General features: G+C 46.2%; 1 protein-coding gene across 4 annotated transcripts in view; it reads right to left on the reverse strand.

Moving 5' to 3' along the window:
- TMCC3 (transmembrane and coiled-coil domain family 3) overlaps positions 1 to 18,929 on the reverse strand; it is a 245,547-nt gene that overhangs the window by 125,810 nt on the left and 100,808 nt on the right. The window contains exon 1 of one of the 4 annotated variants that reach the window (XM_081061191.1): positions 3,611 to 3,660. The exons of the other annotated variants lie outside the window; for them this stretch is intronic. The gene's annotated coding sequence lies outside the window, so the exon portion shown is untranslated. Of the gene's footprint in view, positions 1 to 3,610; positions 3,661 to 18,929 lie in introns of those variants that run through there. 4 annotated transcript variants of the gene reach the window in all.

Consider the following 18,929-nt stretch of genomic DNA (forward strand, 5'->3'; position numbering starts at 1 on the left):
ATCTGGAGGGCTATAACTCCAAAGGTTCTGGTTCAATTTATCTGTTTATCCTCTTTAAAATCAGTACATATATATATATTTCTAAAAGCTCCTGAAGTGATTCTAATGTACAGCCAGGATTCAGAGTCACTGCAATAGGAAATCCTTCCCAACACGTAAAGATGTTCTGGAATTTGCCTGCAGCTCCCTCTCTGTAAATAGAGCTCCAGGTGCCTGACAGAACTGCAGTACAATTCAGGAACTGCACTAAGCATTCAATCAATCACATGTCATTCTCCAACAATTCTGGGAAGCAGATATTAACATTACCCCCACTGCACAGATGCAAAAAGCCAGCCTCGAAATGTCGAGTAACCTGTCCCAGGACACAAAGGAAGACAGGGGTACACAGAGTGTTTGGGGAGACTCCAAAGACCGCTCCCTGAACCCTAGTACACATTCCCCAGTGTAGCCCCATTCCCTGGCTTTGCTGGAGTGCTTAGTGCTTCTTCCTGGAGTCCTGAGAGTTGGGCTCCCCTCACTTCTCAGAGGGGACTGAACTCAAATCCTGAACCTCTACCTAGTTCCTAGCAGCCCTTCTCATGGACTGCTTCTGGTATCAGTTTTTTCACCTCGAAGGAACTCTGAATACCTCAAAATCGTCACAGGTCACTTCCTGGGTACCCTCTGGTCACTGCCTTGCTGTGCTCGCCACCCACTCCCTCACCCAATCCAATCTATCACTTTCTCCCAGACTCTGCACATAGTCAGTCTGGATTTACTCTCAGTAGTTTGCATGATATGTGGTAAGGACTGGCTAATTACAGTGTCAAATATTGCTCTGGCTCTTTCTGCATGGGAACTGCCATGAAACTGTTTCTCTCTCTCTCCCTCTCTCTCTCTCTCTCTCTCTCTCTCTCTCTCTCTCTCTCTCTCTCTTTCTCTCTCTCTCTCTTTTTTTTTTTTTTTAACAGGATGGATAGTTTATTAGAGGCAGGAGAAGAGGTTGCAGCTCCCAAGAGGGAGGGGGTTCCGAATGGGGGGGGTCTCTTTTTTTCTTACTTTGTAGTGAAAGGAAAGATAGTTTCCAATGATAAGTTTTTATGGGACACCTTTCATTTCAGTACTAAACTGTGAATAGCATATGAAGACCTTTAAATGTTTTAAAATATCATATCCCCCAGTAGCCTCTGAGGAACAGGACCAACCCTACACCTCTTTAGTATTTACAGTGGTTTTAGTGCTTGACTCTCCAACACCCATACACCCCAGGTGATAAGTCTAAGCCAAGGATCAGACCTTTTTCTATAAAGGGGCAAAGAGTAAATATTTCAGGCTTTGTGGGTCAAACTATCTCTGTTGCAACTACTCAACTCTGCTGCTTGTAGTGTGAAATCAGCCACAAGCAATATGTAAATGAATGGGTGTTGCTTGTACCAGTAAGACTTTATTTGTAAAAGCAGGTCAAGAGCAGTAGTTTGCCAACCCCTGGTCTAAGCCAATCAGATTAATTCCATTTCCTCAGCCAAGGACTGGTTTACAAATGGACATGTGACCCAATCTTAGCTCATGGGACGTGAGAAAAGTCTGCTGAGAGGCTTCTAGGAAAGATTATTTCACATTTAACATATACAAGGAAGAGGCAGCCCGTCTTTTTTCTTTGAACGTTACCAGATCTAGACGCGAGGGCCGGCATCACTGCATCCATTTTGGACAGAGCCGTAACAACCACAGGGCGAGCAGTAGCTTACTGTTCTTCCCGGAGGGCGCCCTACTTTCTGTAAGGCAATAAATTTCCTGATTGCTTAAGCCAGTGCATTGGCCAACAGCATCCTAATTACTATGCTTCCTTCAGCACTCAGCAAAATACTTCGCAGAGCAAGCTGTTCAATAAACAACATTTCGTTGGTCTGGCTCATCAGCTGAACTATAAACACATGAAAATCAGAGTTTTTTCCATTGTAAATAACAACCTAGCTCCTCTTAATAATACAAGGTCGCTGTTCTCCAAAAAATAAAAATAACACCAATGAGAGGAAATAGTTAGGATGAATAGAATACAAGTTTTTGATAATTTCTCTTTTTTCTGAAAATACACTTGTTTCAATCATCATTCACTTGCTATCCTTTTCCTCCTCTTTAAGCCCTTCCTGCTTGGCCCCCGCAAGGCATGATATATGCAAATGTGGGTGCTCTCATCAATCTTATTAGGCAGAGTTCCAACTGGCCACCCCATATAACACAATTAAAAGTTGAACAGCAATTAAAATTTACAAAATTAATTTAGCGCTATGAGAAAGTACTAACTAACTGTACACATTTGAGGCACAAATTAATCTAAATTGTTTTTTTTATCACTCTTCAGTTATCAAGTATACTGGGCCTCATTTTAGGCTCTGCTAATGGCTCACTCGGCTTCCACTGAGTAGGGAATGAAAAATGAGCCCAGGACTAAGAAAAAAAACATGGAATGGAAATGCCACACTGGGTCAAGTTTAGTCAGCCAGGGAGTCTCTTGGTGACAGTGGCACTAGAGAAATTCTGTGGGAGGGCAACACGGTCCAGGGGTGAGGGGACATGCAGGTGATTTCTCTGAGGAGACCTCCGCCAGTATAGACCTCCGCCTATTTGACACAGAACTTGGATGCCTAACAGGCACCCCAAGTCTTACGAAATCCAAAACAGAATGCCTAATTTCCCCCCTAAAGTTACTTCTTGTCCTATCTTCCCAATTCAGTCAATGGCGTCCAACGGCATAAGCCCAAATTCAGCATCGCCCTGCATTCCTTTTCTTCCACATCCTCACCACTGACTCTGTATCCCAAATCTGTTCAGTCCTCTCCCTCCTGGGGCCGCCACCTGAAGCCGGACCTTTGTCACATCTCTCCTGAGATTACTGCCTCCTCACTGGCCTCCCTGTGGCCCCACCTGCCTCCCAATAACCCAGTCTCTTAAAAAGTAAATAAGATCCCATCACTTACCTACCTAAAACCCTCCAATAGCTTCCTACTGCATTTTAGAATCAGAAACCTACATTAGTTTCTTATTGTGGCTGTAACAAATTACCACAACTGAGTGTCTCACAGCAACACAAATGAGTTCTCTTACAGTCCTGGAGATCTGAAGTCTAAAATCAAGGTGTCAGCAGGGCTGTGTTCCTTCTGGAAGCGTCAGAAGAGAATGTGTTTCCTTGGCTTTCTGAGCTTGTAGAGGCTGCCTGCGTTCCTTGGTGCGTGGTGCATTCCTCACATTCTCTGACTCTGATTCTCCCGTCTCCCCCTTACAAGGACTTTTGTCATGTCACTGGGCTCACTGGGAAATCCAGGATAATCGCCCCATCTCAAAATTCTTAACTGAATCACATCTGAAAAGTTCCTTTTACCACGTAAGAGAACTTATTTACAGGTTCCAGGAATAGGACATGGCTGTTTGGTGGTCATCCTGATCCAGCCAACCACAAAACTAAAATCAAAACACAACACAAAGAACACCCCTTTAGTGGCTCATCAGCCCCACGTGACACAGCCCTGCCCATCTCCCTCACACTGTCTCCTCCCGCCCTCTGCCCTCACGTATACCCTCCTTCTACGCTTGCCTTGTCTGTTCCTTTAAACGCCAAGCGCGTGCTCACCCTTGCTCTTCCTCCACCTGGAGCTTGCTTCGCCCAGAAGTCACACAGTCGGAGCGTTCCTGACAGCTCAAATGTCATTTCCTCACTATCACCATGCGAGGACGTCTCATTGCCGTATATCCTCCCAGTCGACAAGTAAATGCCAAGGGGAGAAGCCTTGTCAGACTTGCTCACTGTACCACCTAGAACAGTGACTAACACACGTAGCGACCTAACATTTGTTGAAGGAATGAAATATATGACTTCAAAATGTTAAGTGATGTCCCCATAACACGATTTTATAAACCATTCTGGTTTTATAATTCATAGGTTTATACAAATGCTTTTTAAACTCATCAACATTTTCATCCTAGATCAGTTCTCAGTAAGACTAAACAAGACAAAATGTAATAGAAATAACTGTAAAGCCTACAAAATATTGGGGTGCAGGAAGGGTGAAGGTGGAGTCAGGGGAGAGAGCTAAGAAAAAATATGAATAACATACTATGTAAAAGCCTCAGAGGGACTAACTGTAGTGAACTCTTTATTCAATAGGACTTGTCAGTGTGATACAGCTACCAAAACCATGAAATTCTGTGCACTAGAGATTTTCAAGCCAAAAGAGGAAAACCAATTCTTGGATGTAGTTTATTAACACGAATAGCCAGCATTTAGAAAGAGTATAATATGAACTAGACACTGTAGTAAGAGCTTTACATGAAATATCTCATTTAATCCCCAAAACACTGTTACGGGGGAGGGGAGAACTGTGAATACTTCACATTTCACAGATGAGAAATATGTAGCTCAAAGAAGTCAGATAATGGCCCAAGTTTACAGAATTAGTATGCATTAGAGGCAGGATTCAAGATTCCAAAGCCTGGTTTTTAAACTTAATGCTCTACTGTATCAGCTTGATTATGCTGGAGGCAACTAAGGTTGCTAAGACAGGAACCTGCCCTTGAGAAGCTGTGGGATTTAGGAATCCAAGCAGCCCTATGCTGCCCGGTGAAGCTTAGGACCCATGAGCAGGAAGACGAAGGCCTGCAGCTATAACTGCAGAATTTCAATGTGCTGGTTAGCTCCCAACACACTATCATCTCCCAGTAATTCAGGCTTCACATTTCAAAATCATCTGACTCTTCCTTCGACTTCATTCTCTGTCTCCAGTGAGTCATAAAGCCCAACCACCGATGTGTCTAGTATTTCTTTTTATAATTATTGCATTCCAAAAATAAAAACACATGTGCATGGTCAGACAGTCTAACATTACAAAAAGTAGTATATGATTAAAAAGGACGTCTCCCTCCCTTTCTAGACCCCAAGCCCCCTTTTCTGGAGACAACCGCTGTGAAAATACACACACACACACACACACACACACACACACACACACACACACACATGATAAAGGGAATGATAAAATCAGATGTAGGGCACGCTGGATACAGTGCAGGATCAGGGCAGGAGAGGCCAAAAGCCAGGAGACCCGCAGAAACGCAATGGTTCTTGTGAACTGTGATGACACCGTAAAATATTAGGTGGTGCACAGGTAATCGTGGTTTTTGCAATTATTTTAACCTTTCAAACCACAATTACTTTTGCACCAACCTAATAGAACCATGGCAACATGAAGATCTGTGAAATATTTAGGGGGACAGGTTAGGTAGATATAGCCCGTGCCTGGATTTGGGGATGAAGAAGAGTGGAGAGTGTGGGATGTCTCCCACCTGCCTGGCTCGGGCACGTGGGTTGGGCACAAAGGGGCTGTTTCACTGAGACAGGACTGAAAAGAATCAGTTCCTAAGTTCACCTCTGAATGCACTCATGGCACCTAGGAGGCACAGCAGACAGCTGGAAATGAGGGGCTGGAGTTCAAGAGAGAGGTCAAGCTGCAGCAAGAGGCAGCTGTAGAGGCCCTGAGTAGCATGAGTTCACTCAGGGAGACCCTGCTGCACGCACCAGCAGAATGCAGAGCACCACTGCCTCGAGGGCTGGGCAGAGGAAGCACCATCGCAGGTGTCACCACTTCATGGACACCAGAGGTCATGCCCTTTCTGACCTGCCAGACACCTATTTTTATCTGGAGACATACTGTGGCACTTGGTTATACTCAGTCCTGTTTTGCTCCTCTAGTATTTCATGTGTGTAGTCCCGCTGACTTGTAACGTTTGCCGTCCTTTCAAAGGTGGAGCTTTGTCAGGCTTTAGACCTAAGAAATGCACTTTTTGGCATTGTAGTCACGTTTCCTTAAATGACAATATGTGGCCACTTGCAGTCAGGCTGCGTTTGAGCAAAGTCACAGGAGGAAAACTGAAATGAGAATGCACTGTGCGCTTTGCTGTCTCGTGCTTCTGCCATCGCGAAGAAAAGAACGACCCTTGTCCACTCTGGAGCCCCAAATAGGCACCCGGATGGGGCAAAGCTGCCCCCGATGAGCCACAGACATGCAGATGAGAAATAAATGCTTGTCTATCATGTGCCACTGAGATTTTGTGGTTATTATAAAACACGCATTCCTTTTCTTTCTATTGAAGTTATATGCAATGAAACGTTCAGATCTTAAATGGACTTTCAATCAGTCCTGACGAACATGTTCACTGTGTAACCCACACCCATAGCAAGACACAGAACACGGCTCTAATCCTCGAACATGACTGGTTGGCTCTTCTGAGTCAATTCCCACCTCACCCCAAAGCAAACACTGATAAGACGTCTATCATCATAGCTTACTTTTATGACTTCTGTCACTGTTGCCTAGTTTTGTGATAAGTTGATGAAGATCAGGGATTAGCCCAATCCAGCCCACCACCTGTTTTTGTATGATCCATGAGGTAGCAATCGTTTTTCCATTTTTAAACAGTTGAGAGACAAATCAAAAGAGGAATAATACTTTATGAAACATGAAAAGAAATGTATGAAATTCCCACGTCAGTGCCTCTGAACAAGTCTGACTGGCACACAGCCACTTCCGTCTGTTTACATAGTACCGACGGCTGCCTTTCCCTATAGCTGCAGAGCCGAGTGGCTCAGTAGAGACCGTATGTCCACAAAGCCTCAAGTATGTACTACCTGGCCCACCACAGCAAAGGTCTGCCCGTTCCTGACTAGGAAACTTGTCTCTATCTCCATCACACATGGGGACCCAAGTGCTGCAGCCACCACTGAGAACGGGCTCTTCTGAGTACTGCTTGCATTACATTCATGCAAGCCACGTGTGACAATCACACATGTTCATGAAAAGACTAAGCATTATCAAAATATACAATGTGGAAAGTGAGCGCCTCTCATAGGCCTAGCTTCTTGTGAGAACACTCTACCCTAAGATTGCAAAGAAAACGAAAGCTACATTCCAACTATCGTTTCAGAGTTACTGTCCCGTATCACCTTCCTATGAGTCAGCATCACTAAGATCTTTTATTATTGAAATAGGAGTGGCGAAGCTACAAATAGGAATAGGCCAAAATCAGATGGAAAATGTAGGGAGAATGCCAACATCTCACCTGTGAAACGCAAGGAGAGGGAACGGAGTCAGATCCCAGGAGTAACATTGGATTAAATGGCCAACCCAAGCCAACCTAGACTCAAAAGTCCATGGCAAATTAGGCATCCAAAAAAGGAAGGGAGGGTACCTGGAGGGGCGAGTGGGGAGGGGGCAGGGGTGCAACTTGAGGCACACACACAGTGCGGCTCCAGTTTCTCAGTTGAAGGTGTGCACGGCGCCTTCTAATCAGCTTGGGTCTTATCCTAGATGCAAAGCGTGCCTCCCCTTGGCCAATAAATTGCAGTGCTATTTCTCCTCTGGGAACTCTGATAGCGTCTACATTATGCTTGTAGGAATAGTAAGATCTGAAGATATCCTTGAAAAAAATACAGCTTTGGACAATAACTCCAACTCTGGGAGTCCCTTTCTTCAAGTTCTACCCAACTCCCTCAGCCTTCATTAATCGCAGGACTTTCCTTTTCACTGAATGATTTTCCCTCTAATTAAGAACCATTTCAAAACTACAAAAGGGAAGGAGGGTGCCGGTAATGACCGCAGGATATCTGCAGGGCTTCTGTTATGCTAACCAGCAAACACAAGTAAGGATCTGAGTTGAATTTCTTGGGGCAGCAGTGGAGAAGCTGAGTGCCATTTTCTCCTGTCATCCCTTTAGGTATATGCTGCACAAGTATTTAAAAATATCACTTCAAAGGGCGTCAAATTATTAGTTAGCTGTGGATGTCCACATGTCTCAGCTTTTCTTCTTTTCTTTTCTTGTGAGGATCTCATGGAAGCTATGGATCCTTTCCCCAGAGAAATACACATGTGTATACACATACACACACACACACACACACACACACCAATTCATGGAGTTCTCGGTCTCCTGGTGTATGGCCAGGGACTCACAGTTTACAAACCCTACTTCAGTGAGTAAGTGTACTGCAAGGGGCTGTAGAAGAGACATTCTAAATGACAACGTTCTTGAAACCAGAGACCAACGAGTCCGGAGTTCTGTTGCCTGCGCCGCTCAGCCAATTGACTGACACAGGAGTTGGGTCATAGAATAAGCGTTTATTATCAGAGCACCGGTGGTCTGAGAAGGCAGCAGGTTAACACCTCCAAAAACTGCCTTACCATTCTCAGACCAGTTTGGGGTATTTAAGGGAAAATCTGTGCGTTCCTCCATGATGGTTCCAGGGGTCCGTATGGAGCCTTTCCTTTGGCAACGTGGTTCTCTAGTGGAGTCAGCAACCCAGGAACAAGATGGGAGTCGCCTGGCAAGAATGCTAGACCATAGAGATTGTGATCAATAAGCCTAAGGGTATTAATCATAAGTTTCAGGGTAATTTTCTAAAACAGGGAACTGGGACAGGGGACATTCCAAGCTCAAGCCTCAGGGGGATGACCTCCTGCTAAGCGATAGGTCAAAGAAAGGTGAGGTTGGGATGTCATTCTCACAGTCCAATTACCTGTGCAATTTGTCCTAGATGGACTGCGCACTGGACTGCGGACCACGGTTTTTTTTTAGGGTAAAATGAAAAGAGCCTTTATTTAGGCTTTCAAACTGTAACTTAGCTTGTCTTTGGGGAAACAATGCAAGCATTTGATATGAGAGTAAATTAATAAATGTTGGCATTCTAACATTGAGTGTGTGTGCGTGCATTGTGTATATGCAAGTTGAGGTTGTGTGTGAGTCTGCCCCTGACAGATGAATCACCCATTCTCCCTAAGTGCCATTTCCTGGTTTACCTGACTGAGGTGAACTCACCCAGGGAAGGGCCAGCCTGTGGGTTCCCAGGCAGCTGGCCCCAGGGGAGTTCTGTTAACCTCTTCTCACCTACAACTGCCCATCTCCTCATCAGTATCCGGGCTGAGGGCACCAGCCCACAGAAGCCTTTTCCGCAGCTGTGAACTATTCTAATTCCTTCTTATCTGGAGGACTAATCTGCTTTTTATTGCTAAATCTCCTTAAACTATATCCCACTGTGAGGCCTAAAGGGGATTACCAGCTGCCATGTACCTTTTATCTTTCCACCTACCCAGCAGCAGCCAGGGGAGCTCAAAATGTGACAGAAACAAGAACTAAGAGTAAAGGAATTCCCAAAGGTCTGAATCTGAGTCTCACGGAGGAACTGAAAGCATCCTACACAAATGTAAAACATGAATCTTGGGTTTTCCTGAATTCTCCTGTCTTTTCTTGACTGAAAGCAGGAGACTCATCAGTAGGTGCCTGCCAACTGCTAGCTCTGACCAGTAGAGAAAACCACACAGGGTAACACAGGCCCCTGAGCAGGGCAGGCGGGCAAACACACTTGGGGCGTAATTAAAGACCAGGCCACCACCCCTCCTGAAGCTTCAGAAACAGACCGAGAATTGTTTCAGAGGGTAGTCCAGACAACATAGGACGCTGACAGTTCAACTAAGGGCGAACATTTCCACTTCACAGGATCATCAGACACGTGTATACACAGACGCGTGCAAATCGTTCTGCTTTGCTTCCGCAAAGGTCAGTCTGCTGACCAGAGTTCTAGTTCACTTTCCCAGGCCTGATATCTGTTCCAGATATAACTTGAGACCAGTAGAATGATCAGCAGAGGAAGACAACCGACCTTTTTATTGTGCAAAGCCTAGTGGCCCAACTAACTTTAAAATGCACATTTTACAAAATTTTTCAATGGGTTCCCACTTCCCTGAGGATAAATGCTCAGGTCCCTAAGTCGGTCTGTAAGTAGGGTGGAACCATATACTTTAATGGTCCAAATAAGGACACTTCTGAGGGTGGAAGACAGTGCTATTAACAGTAAGGCCGGGCCAACAGCCATAAAGCCGGACTGCCTGCACCAAGGCAAGACCACGGGCACCCTGCCCTCAGGTCATCGGACTGGTCCTGTGGTCCAGCCTGTCTCTCACCATCCGTCTCTCACCTCTCCTCTAGCCACACTGACTTCGCTCCGTTTTCTGAAATGGACCCTCAACGTGTCCTTTCCTCTCCCTGTTCCATGACTTCCCGGCTTCTTCACCTGCTCTCTCCTGCTCACTTCTTCTTCCAGTCTCGGCCTAGATGTACGTGGGCAGGGTGTCCTCCTCTGACTCCCGAGACAAGGCCGGCGCCCTCGTCTGGGCTCCCACAGCATCCAGAACACGCCCCGTCACATGTGTGATCTCTCAGTGGTTGCTGTCGCCTGCCTTCCACACTGCACAGCGTTCCGCCTTCCGGCCTGGCACCGCTGGCTTCAGTGACAGCCTCGTCCTCAGCCCTTACACTGTGACCGCTGCCAGGAGTTGGATGCTTCCAGTTTCACCTCAGGCATCCCTTTGGAGATGCCTTCCTTAAACCCACCAGCTTCCCCATGTCACGGGCGTGCTCTCTGACCTGGTCCCCAACAGGGGAATCCGCCCAGTGCTCTGAGCGTCCCTGCGAGGCGGAGACTGTGGTCCATTCACCCGGCACGGAGTAGGTGATGAGGGCGGAGGTGAAGGATCACACGGGGCCGCAATCCCTTGTCGGAAAGTGTGGGCCCAGATGCGTTTCGGAAGTCAGCATTTTTCATTTGAAAACGATAATGTTACATAATATAGCCAGGGGAGCTGGGCAGCAGCCTGTCATCTGCCACCCTGCTATCTGTGCAGCAAAATGTGCGAATATTCACACTAAGTGGCCAAATACCGCCTCAAAATAGTCTCACATCCCTTCAGGTCATTGAGTTCAGATCCAGTCCGAATTTTCTGCCAAAATTATGAGGACATTTGGGTGTTCAAGAGCTTGTAGATTTCTAGAATTGTGAAAAGGGGACTGTGGACTTGTAACAGCTGATGTTTCATTAATACATATGTGCCAGGCACTGTTCTAAGTTTATATATAACCATATACAATGTAATAATATTCTGAATATACTGCATTAATATATATTCTGTGTAATACATATGAGATATAAATATACATATATATATATACACACACATATAAAGTATCATTTAGCCCTCAAAAAATCCTATGAAGTATTCTTTCTTTGTATTTATTTTTCGGTGGGGAAACTGTTGCCGAGAGAGCACCAGGAACGCAGATGAGTAGCAGACCACAGAATGGGCCACATGATCTGCAGCCGGTGTCCGGGATCATTGGGTACATATATGAGTGAGTGAGACGCGAGTGAGCCTGTGGGAAACACAGATGTGGGCTGGAAGCAACGAAACAGCAAAACTGCTGAGGCGGCCTTGTCACTTCCATGGGACTGTCTGCCTCAAACCTCTGTTCTAGGCGTTGCTTCGACCTCACCTGAAACATTTACAAAAAGGGCATTCATTCTACGTGGCTCACCCCCCTGGACACGGAGGCCTGGTGTAGGGTGGGGCTCCGACTGAAATCAGGGCTATGGGAACAACCCCCTGGGCCCGGGAAATGGAATCACAAAGTCATTCTCTGTCTGGGTGCCTGGACTACAAAACATCAACATGTTTCACAGAAACATGGAACAACCATATAGAGCCTAAAAATACAGCCCAGATACAGCCTGGCATAGTCTAGTGTGCAGCCCATACTTTCATACTGTGGGGACAGAGCCCCAGAAAGCAGTTTCTAGGCTCTCGGCCTCACATAGAAAGGTGCTGGCTCAGGTAGTAAATGGCCATCAACTGTGATTGGATGGCCGTCAGCTGTGGCTAGTTGGCCGTCAGCTGTAACCAGTGAGACACTGGCCACTAATATAACTGCTGTGGCTACGCTAGCAGAAAATGGGGGTGAGCAAGGAGATGGTGGCTGGGCTGGCAAGCACGGATTGCAGTTAGCACGGCGGAGTGCGGGTTGCAGATTGCAGAGAAGTGGACAGCAGTTTGCGAACAGTGTGGCTCCTGCCTCCTGTGTCTCCAACCCAGCCGCCATCGAGAATATAGTGGTATGACTCCCCTACCTATGGCTCTGTGGGTGTTCCTATTTGGCCTCACCATGTCCTGCATTCTTATGTGGGGAGCGGGAGCAGAGACCCCGCCTGCTGCCCCGCACGACAATACCTTTCTTTTTAAATAAAACATTGACGGCTCACGGAGCTACTAGGCAGGCCACTCGGGATTGCCTCTGCTGCTGATATGCAACTGATTATTATCAAGAGTCATTTGGAAATTAAATGATCCAGCCAAGGTTTACTGCGTACCTACTATGGGCCAGGTACTCAGCTAAGCAGATGAAAGACAAGACAGATGCAGTTCACGTCCTCCCAGATCATACAGTTATAGTGGAAAGTAAAGCAACGACAGTGTGAGTGTTCTGATTCAGGAATATATGGGGAACAGAGAGAACACGCAGCAATGGGTTTAAATCAATTAGTACTTGGAACTGAAGTGGAACAAAAGTTAATTATACTATTTATGAGCTGTTCAAGTTTAATTCCAACAAATTTATATCATAAAACTAAATGATTGTGAAGAATTACTGAAACAGCAGTAAAGATACGAATGATGTCTCCATGCGCACATTAAGTCATCTTAATCCTCTGATGTCAAGCTTGGACCATCTAGCCTCACTGTTATTATTACCAGAAGATTGACGAGATTTGCATACATATTATGAATGTCTGATTAAATAGCTCGATAGTGGGAAAGCTAATACAATTTGGGAGTGTGGCTGCCAGAAAACGCTTAGTCCAACCCGTATCTCTTGCCCATTTAAAGCCGGGGTTAACCAACGTAAAATGGAATTCTGCAGAAAGCACTTTGCAAAAGTATTAGAACACATTTGAATTTCAAGAACTCAAAGAACGACACTATAGGGATTTCAGCAGTAGTACACAAGATGGGCAGCTAGAGCAATACAAACACATTTGGGGCGGCATACGAGTATGACAGACCGTCAGCTGGGAATGCACTAACCCTTACTCCTTTCTTCCTTGTTCACATGCCCCAATTCTGTTCAGTACTTTAATACGCACCATTAAATATACTTTCCCAGTTTCTCTTGAAGTCACAGGGAAGCCATACATCATGGTTCTGGTGAATAAAGCCTAAGTACAACTCCGTTTCTGGTTCCCAATACAACAAAAACAGTTGGCAAAAGAAACCCTTTCCTACCTTTCTTCTCCCCTTAAATGTAAACCTGATGCCTGGAGCTGCAGCCACCATGTTGTCACCATGAAGATGACAGCCACCATGCCAAGTGGCTCTGATAATGAGCTGACCCACTCTGCCTCAAGACTTCATATTATGCGAGGGACATACACCCTTATTTGTTTAAACGACTGCTCTCTGATTTTTCTGTTATTTGTGACCAAGTATTACTAACAGAATAGCACAAGGCAGACGGCTGTACTTAAAAGTTTGAGCTGTAAGCAACGGTAGCTACAAACACTGAGAAATCTCTGTCATTAGTGACTCAGGGCAGATGCCAGGAAATAACAGTTTGGTGTGGAACAGCGTACAATACTGATCATCGTGGGACACTGAATCGGGATGTGGCAGACGCTGCCGGCTGTTTATTTAACATACATTCCCCATCTTGCTCACTGCACATGTCCTTCCCCAGCCCCAGCCCCAGCGCCATCTCCGTCACCTAAGCAAAGCCGAGCAGATACAGAGTCAGTCAGTTCAGGGGCTGCGCTCTGACAGCTGCGTAGGCAGTTACGTTTCTTCTAACCTCCACCTTAGACACAAGAGATTTTATCTGGAATACAGATTTCACCTGGTTTACTTTAGGGCATGTCCAATTACACTGTCAAAACCCTCAGGCCTGTTTTGTTTTGGGGAAGAAGCAGCTATCTAGGTATGTGGTATACCTGATATAGGATTATTACTATTCTTGGACTCGATGGCACCTTGTAAAATAGCTATCACAGGGCTGACGTATTGCCTCTGAACCTAGGGACCTCATCTTTCCCCTTTCGTCATTTGAGAACTAGTCTATACACTTTTTAATTCCCTATTATGTTAACTCTTCATTTGTAAATAGCAAAAATTTATTTGTTTATATTTTCTTACAAAGAAGGCACAGAGGGGAGTCTTAGAGAGCAGGACACTGTCAGAAACTTTAAGGCTGGAGAGAACACAAGAGGTAAGGTTGCACAGATAGGCAGGCAGGGGACGAGGAGGTCTGCGCATCACACTCTGAAGTACGACTTTTATTCCAATGGCAATGAGGAGCCACCGACGGATTTTAAGCAAGGGGCTGACATAACCAGACTTTTTTATTTAGAAAGAGCATCTGGGCTACCAACTGGGGAAGGTGGCACAAGGAGGCCAGTTCCAAGACAGTAAGACAAGATGCAGGCCTGAGAAGACCACACCGTGGACAGATCTGAGAGGAGGTGAAAGGGGAAGGGCTTGGTGCCAGACTGGATTTGTGCAGTACAGCCAGGGAGGTGTTCAGGTGACTCCCAGATTTGATGGGTGGGTGGGGCTGGTGATGCCATTCGCAGAGATACGGAGTATGGGGCAGGCGTGGGGGAGAGTCAGGTGAATGGACGAGGGGTGACAGGCAGATAGTACGTGCAATTTTGCGCACTGTGAGGCATCGCATGGGACAATCACTAGCAAACAGGATATTATATGGCTCAGGCACTCAAATCTGAACGTACACAGACAGCTGCTGAAGTCAGCGGAATTACTGAGATCACCTAAAGAAAATGTACAAAATGAAATAATGCATAAGTGAAACCACGGAAAACACTAATATCAGGGACAGAGGGGGGAAGTAGCATCCACAAGAAAGAAAGGCAGGACAAAAACCACGAGGAGGTGGGGTCAGGCGCAGGGTGGGAGCCCAGGGAGGAAGTGGTCTGGGGTGGTCAGCTGGTACTGACTTCAGCCAGCGCTGACCCCGCAGGGCATACACAGGCTTTGGCTCACCCCGCCTGGACCCATGATCCTGCTCCTCAGGCCACAGTTAATTGGTCGTGAGGTGATCACTGACCAAGAAGGATGGAAATCACCCCTGGGAGCCTTGGGATGCCATCTGCCTCTGCCATGTCGATTAGGAAGCAGGCAGAGCAGAAGGAAGCAGGAACAAAGAGAAAGTCAGGAATTGTCTTGGTTTGGGAAGACACCCAGAACTCTGATAAATGGCTTTGAAGCTAAGGCTGGTTCCAGCTGGTTTCTCTTACTTGGAACTATAAAAATCCCTATATAGCCAACAAGAGAGGCAGAAACATAAACAGCTGTATTACCTGACAGAATGAAATATGTGCTGAATGGAGATATAAGAGGTGGCTGTGGGAGTTCAGGAGGAGGGGAGATTAATTTTGGCTGGGTGGAGGGAATGTTTCTGGAAGGGGAGAAGCATCTGAGCTGGCACTTTAAGGATTAGGAGGATTTTGGGGGGAAAGAAGGGAAAGAGTGCACTCTAGCTGAAGGAACAGGACCAGCAAATGGCAGAGAAGCATGAAAGTAAATGGAGCATTAGGCACAAGTAGCGGCTGGCCACACCTCTGCCAGCCCCCTGGTCCGGCTGACTCTGGGACTCGCACATCCTGAGGACCCAGGAAGCACCCCCCCCTCCCCGGCAGCCCGGCCATCCCATCACAGCCCTCCCCGTACTGTGTCCAAATGTCTCATCTGTGGGTCTGTATCCCTCACAGGCACCATCCATTTATTTTTGCACGTCCTGGGCCTGGCGCAGAGCCTGGCACCAGAGGGGGCTCAGTGCAGACCTGGCCTTCTCCTCAGCCAGTGCAATTAGAGGAAGGGGGGCTATGTAAGACTGAAGGGAGGCTGGGGTCCCGCTCTGAGGACCTGCAGTTGCTGGGCGGCTGACAGTCAAGGTTGGCTTGTGATGACTTCCAGGCGTGGGGACATTAAATCAACGTAAATTCTTTGTAAGTGTGGTAAAATATGCATACCTAAAATTCACCTTAACCATTTTTAAGTGTACAGTTCAGTGCATTCATCTTGCTGTGCAACCACGACCATGATCTGGCTCGAGAACTTTTTCATCTTCGCAAACTGAAACCCTGTACCCTTTAAACACTAACTCCCATTCCTACTTCCCCGGCCCCTGGCAACCGCCTTGCTCCTTTCTGTCTCTATGAATGTGGCTACCATAGGTACTTCAGTAAGTGGAATCATACAGTATTTGACCTTTGGAAAACAATTTACATTTCTATGTGCTTTAAAATGTAAACATTTACCAAGTGTTATCACTTCCTCCTGCGAGGCAGGCAGGGCAAGGACCATCAGTCGGGTTTTGGGGGCCAAGAAAGAGGAGGTTCAGGAAGGTTAAGTGATTTGTCCAAGTTCAAGGCATCACGAGTGCTCATGCGAGTGGACCAGGCTCAGGTGACCCTCTCCCACCCTCCATGAGGGCTGGGATTGGTGGGGAGCCATTACTCCAACCCACAGCCCACACCCTGTGGTCGTCCTGTGCACTCTCTGTGGATTAGCAATCGGAACAGGGAGCAACCAGTGCAGTAGGGTGGAGCCGAACAAGGATGATTTAACCTTACGCAAGCTGAGCCAGAGGCCAGGGCATTTCTTTCTAAGGTTGGGTGCTCTCTGTTCAGAGAGGTCAAAGCCACTGCCAGCACAAACTATTAATGTGCACACTGTTCAGAGGACACTGGAATTGGCAGCATAGTAGAGACACAGCGGAAGGTACCCAATGATTAATTCCCCTCCTACCTGAGGAGCCGGCTCCTGGGCCCACTCTCTTTCTACTGAACATCTGGGGAACGGTCTTGCTTTCTACAGTCAGGTCAAAGGGTTTGCTCACTTCTGTTTTCTGAAGAATAACGGCCAACACTAAATGACCAATCAGCAAACTGCCAAGACTGTAGGGTTTCTTTAGGTTTGTTTGCTAGAATTAGAAATGGTTCAAACCGTGCATTATCTTCTAACTCAAAGTAAAAAACTCTTAGTGAACCTGAAGAAAATGAGTCCCATGCATTTTCTTCTCATCAATACGTACTAAAATAATTTATCAGGGGTGTGTGTGTGTGTGTGTGTGTGTGTGTGTGTGAGAGAGAGAGAGAGAGAGAGAGATCGATCTAACGTTAGAACCTAGAGATGTTAAACAATTGTTTAAATATGCTTGTACTTTTTTTTTACGTCTAAATCTACCTGCAGGCTACAATCAAAAGCTAATCATTTGACCCCATGTGGCTCAGTTGTGCTTAAGCCCTACCAAGATTGTATCTTAGAATTTAAGAATTTCCCTTTGGGCTGGTTTAAAGGTGGAAGCACTGTTTCACCTTCAGATGCTCTAAGTGAGCTGGAGTGACTGGGGTTGATGTCAAGTACAGAGGAGGAGCCAAGGAGACTAAAGAAGGGAAAGGAGTCTGGGAGCCAGAGCAGGAAGACACACATTCACAACGTGCTCCAGTGCTTACGACACAGTGCTCTCGGGTAAATCACTTTACCTCAGCCTCAGTTTCCTTATCTGTAAAAATTATAAACAAAATCATAACTTCATCTTGCAAAGACCACAGTCACGCAGAAATTAAATAAAATAACAGTTGTGACAGCAGCGACAACACGCTGAGTGCTTACACTGAGCCGGGCACCGTCCTGTGGAACCATCACTGGAAGGTGCTTTGCAAATGATCGTCGTAATAACAGTTTTGTTATTGTTGTTGTTTACTGACGCTTCCCAGGGCTTTCCTAGATTTAGAGGATATGGGCAGGTTTCTTCCACCTTATTTTATTTAAAAAGTTTAAAATCCCATATTGCTGAGTACCAAGTGTCTTACCTCCCAAGTGCCGCTTTGAAAGCCATAAGGATCTGCCTGTTTTCTAACCCCCCTTCAAGGGAAGGGGAGGAAGGAGGATCGGGAGCTAATATATATTAATTGAGGCACCAAATATCGGTGGCCAGAAACTATGCCAGATGCTGGGTGTACAGAGCTAACAAGCAGGAATAATGTTCAAGTACATCACTATGCTTTTCCCCTTTTGTATTTGACGCCCGGTGCATTGGCAGTGTGCAGGGACCTAGAGGCTAGTGGTAAATGCCCAGCCCCACGGCCACCACTGCACGTTGCCTCCACGATAGCTTGAAAAGCCAGGCAGCCCTGCGTGCATTTCAGCCACTACACTCCAGGGAGCAGCCCAGACCAGGCACAAACAAGGACCCAGAAGGCTCATCTTGGCTGTGAGGCCCCATTCTCTGTTGTGCAAATCACACTTCCCTGCTCTACGCAGGTGCCATCTTATGGAGGAACTGACGTGGGAACAGGGCTCTGAAAGACAGACGTCGGAATCTGTCATCTAAAGAGTCGACTGGGGCAAAGTTTTAGAGTTTTAGTTGTTGAATGGGACGAAGTTATAAGATTGGACTAAAACTTGGTTTTCCTCTGCTATCCAGCTTGAGGGAGAAGAGCTGCAAGGAAGACTGTGTTAGCAGTAGAAAAATAATCTACACTTTCTTTGCCAATCCGAGTGTAGTGTGAGTAAATGTTTTGCCCCGTTGTCACACTAATGGTTACTGAGTTCCTACTATGCACTGGACCCTTGAAGTATATATTCTCATTTCATCATCACAACAACCCCACATTAGGAGACATGATTACTTCCCCATTTATAAATGAGCAAACCAAGGCACAGAAAGGTTACGATTAAGCAGCTTTCCCAAGGTTACACAGATAGCAAGAGTCTGGGCCCTTACAGGAGCTCACAGACGGAGGCGGCACAAAACACCGAAAGAGGAGATATTTATGTGCTCAGTGCAATGGCAGAGATGTGTGTGGGGAGTTAGGGGCCCTTAAGAGAGGCTTAAATCCAGCCTGGACAGGCCAGGGAACACTTCCTGGAGGGAGTGGTACCCAGGCTGTCTTCTAAAAATAAAAGTATTATTAACACACAACAAAATGCACAGATGTTAAATATTCAGTTTTACAAGTTTTGATAGTTGCACACATTTGTGTAGCCATGGTCCAAAAC

The sequence above is a fragment of the Rhinolophus hipposideros genome (assembly GCF_964194185.1).
Source record: "Rhinolophus hipposideros genome assembly, chromosome: 9".
NCBI lineage: Eukaryota > Metazoa > Chordata > Mammalia > Chiroptera > Rhinolophidae > Rhinolophus > Rhinolophus hipposideros.